Source organism: Chinchilla lanigera, unplaced genomic scaffold, assembly GCF_000276665.1.
Source record: "Chinchilla lanigera isolate Chin_1 unplaced genomic scaffold, ChiLan1.0 scaffold00019, whole genome shotgun sequence".
Lineage (NCBI taxonomy): Eukaryota > Metazoa > Chordata > Mammalia > Rodentia > Chinchillidae > Chinchilla > Chinchilla lanigera.
The window spans coordinates 9,667,715-9,671,660 of NW_004955420.1; positions in this window are offsets into that span (position 1 = coordinate 9,667,715).

Here is a 3,946-nt window from a genome sequence, read left to right on the forward strand (position 1 = left end):
GTCTTTTGCTCACTGTCTCTCTCCTTCCAGAAGGCAAGTTTCATGAAGGCAAGAATCTTGGTGTATTTTTTTCACTATTACATCCCTAATACCTAAAATAATACCTAATCTTCAACAAATACTTATTGAATAAATGAACTAAAGCATTTGACAATTTGGTGACTTTGCATCCACAGATAACCGAAGGCCATTTCTAAAGTGGCCAAGACCATAGTTAAATCCTTTTCCTGATATATGGGATCTTCCAATGGATTCTACCAGGGAGAATAATATACTAAGTCACATTTCTAATTCCTGAAAGTCTCCTTTTGTATTACCATCAACAAAATAAAAAAGAATTGCTTTTATAATTAGAAGATGATAAAGTACTTTCACTTTATAAAAATATCTAATTTGCCTGGAAATGGGTATCATAGGAATTGAGAGTGTGTTAACAAAGAATGCTATTTATTTATCATTAAACTTCCATGATTTTGGTTATAATCCTCAAATGTTATTTGTATAGTAATGTGAGAAACTGCAAAAACTGAAAACCTAAGAATTTAAGAAGTACATGCATGTGCATGTGTGCATGCGTGTGTCTTTATATGGAGTCATGATCAAATACCCGAAGATTAGCACACTAACCTATTCCATATTGGTGTTACACACAAGTTGCAACTTTTTCACCAACAATCACAACAGACTTATGCTGAAATAGCTTCATTCTATTTCTTGTCTTTCTTATAAACAAAGACAAACACGGAAGACATACTGGTTGAGACTAGCGCCACAGATGGTCACTACATATGGTCAAGCACTGCACATCTCCAGGAGTGCCACATACACCATGCATGGGTTATGATGTAAATACACCATCACCACTCTGCTCCACCCCCGGAATTATTCAATGTTCACTTTGGGTCTATTCAGACCTTGCCAGCCTGGATTAGGACTAAAACCAGTGATATTTCCTCTGGGGAAAAACAAACCAACCTCAAAAAATACTAAGCCAATCATTTCTAGGCAATGAGATATGATCAATAAAATAATATTCTCAAAACATTCACTAGTCACTAAAAGATGAAGACAGTGTTAGAGATGTAATTACCCTAAAAGGGCTCCATATAATAGAGGACAGTCCCCCATCTCTGAATCCTTGTTTAGTTTGTAGTTTTCTGGTAAAGGACATACAATTTGATACCACAATGATCTTATAGCACCCTCAAGTGGATTAGACTGACAATGTTTTCATTCTTTTTTCATTTTAATGAGAAAAAAACAATAAAAACAATGATACAAAATTTCAAAACAAGATAGGAGAGTAACAATGGTTAGTACTTGCTAATTGTTATCTTCAAAGTAGTTGTTCATTTGTGCTTATATTGTTTGATAAATGTTTTCATTCTTGAAGAAATGTGTTATTCTCTGGTAGGAAAAAAAGGCTAGGATCTTGTTAAACAAAGACTATTAGAATGAATGAAGAAGTATAAACCCCTATCAGAAAGCTTGTAATTTAAGATTTTTCTCAGTAATGGATTTTTGACTGATCAGTATACGAAAGTATGCATACATTAGTATTCTTTACCCTTCCATAAATCATTTCAGGGTGGCTTTCAATAGAATTTTGAATAGAACACAGCTAGTTAATGAATATAGTAAGAAAACTGTAACCCTAACTTCTTGCACCATGTGTTTAGGAATCCAATCAAATGGCCCCATGAATTGAAAAAAAGATTTAAAGATTTCTTTGGATATTAACATAATAATGGATATTTGTATTAATCAGAACAGTAAGAGATATATACACATATATACCATGAAGAACTGGCTCCCATGATATGGAAGATTGAGGAGATTGAGAAGTCCCATCGTCTGCCATCTGCAAGCTGAAGATCTAGGAAAGCTGGTAGTTTTATTGAGTCTGAGTCCAAAGGCCTAACAATAAGGGGTCAATAATAGAAATCCCACTCGAAGGGTAGAAAATAAAATTGAGATTCTCTCCCAATTCAAGTAGCTAGGCAGGGAAAAAGCATAAATTCCTCCTTCCTCTGCCTGCTCTTCTTTCTGTTCAGGCCCTCCTTAGATCAGAGATGCCTACCCACACATGCGAGGGCAATCTACTTTACTGAGTCCACCAATTCAAGATTCAAATGCTAACGCTATCTGAAAATATCCTCATTGATACACTAAAAATAGTGTTTGTCCAGCTATCTGGGCATCCCCTAAACCAGTACAGTTGACAAAACTGTCACAATATTTAAAAATTAAGTTCCATACATATATATTTAAAAATGACAATCTAAGTATCACAGTTTCAGCTAGTGCTCTAAAAACGCATCACACTGTAGAAAGACTACTACATATATGTGGATTTTAAAGTTAGTGTTTGAACAGCACAACATGTATTAACCTCTCCCTATTTGTTCATTCATTTCTAAAATGGCAGAGTAGGAAGGTTAGAGGCTACTAGTTGGTGTCTTCTTAACCCATTAGTAAAATTCTAGATTCTAAACCATGCATTTACTCAAGCTGGCTTAAGTAACCAAAGGGACTTTGTAAAAGAAAAAATACAAGGGTGACATGGGGCTTTGGAGAAGAATAAATTAAGAGGACTAACACAACCCAACTTCAATATTTACTATACTACTTCTACTTACTATTCAACTTCTATATTTACTATAAAGGTAGAATAATCAAGGCAGTGTGGTACTAATGAAAGAATAGGCATTCATCTGTTGATGGACATATAAGCTGCTTTCAAGAATTAGCTATTATAAATTGTGCTGCTATAAACATGTGTATGCATGTATCACTGTAATATATTTCTAGCTCTTTCAAGAAGACACCTAGAAGGGGAATAGCCAGGTCAAATGGAATGTCTAGTTTTAGTTTTTTTAAGGAATCTCCATACTGATTTCCATAACAGTTGAACTAGTTTACATTTCCAACAAAAAATGTAGAGGGGCAGCCCACCAACACATTCCTACAGCCTTGCCAGCATTTGTTATTATTTGATTTCTTGATGATGGCCATTCTTCTGGGGTAAGATAGGATCTCCCTGTTGTTTTAATTTCCATTTCTTTAATGCCCAAAGATGTCGAGCATTTCTTCATGTACTTACTGACCATTTGTACTACTTCTACTCTGCCATAAAGAAAGATAAACTTGACTCATTTATAGGCAAATGGATGCACTTTGAGACTACAATGATAAGTAAAATAAATCAGACACACAAACTTAAATATCACATAGTTTTCTTACATGAGAAAGCCAAATTAAAAATAGAGAGTAAAATAGAAGATAGAGAGTAAAATAGAAAGTAGGGAGATACCTCTCAAATGGAAAGGGGTTCAAGAGATGGTGAGAGCAAGTAAGAAGGGGAATGAAAAAAGGAATTAAGATGTGTTATGTACATATACCAACATCACACAAGGATTGTAAACATTATATACTGAAACAGGTACGAGTGAATACAAAATTTAAAAGAATAGACAAGTAGACCAACGCACAGAATCAAAATCCCCAAAATTGACCCACATAAGTACAGGCAAATGACCAAGGAACAAGGGTGATACAGCAGTGAAAAGATAAATTTTTCAGTAAATGCTTCTGAAACAATGGGATATCCATATGCAAAAAAAAAAAATTCAACCTATACATGGACCTCATACCCTGCACCAAATTAACTTAAAATGAACCATGAATTTAAATGTGAAGTATAAAATTATAAAACTCCAAGTATGTAATGCAGAAAAAATTCTAGATGATAGTAATGACATTTTAGATACAACACCAAAGGCATGATCCCTGAAAAAATGAATTGATCTCACTCCCGGCCTCGTCATTCCCCCGAAGGAGGGCTTCCGGCGCACAGGGAGCCACGGGTGGGGAGCGCCAGTCTTCCGGCTGGCTAGCTTCCTGCCTCATGGCTCCCGGAGGGTGGGCCCCCAGCGCATGGGGAGCC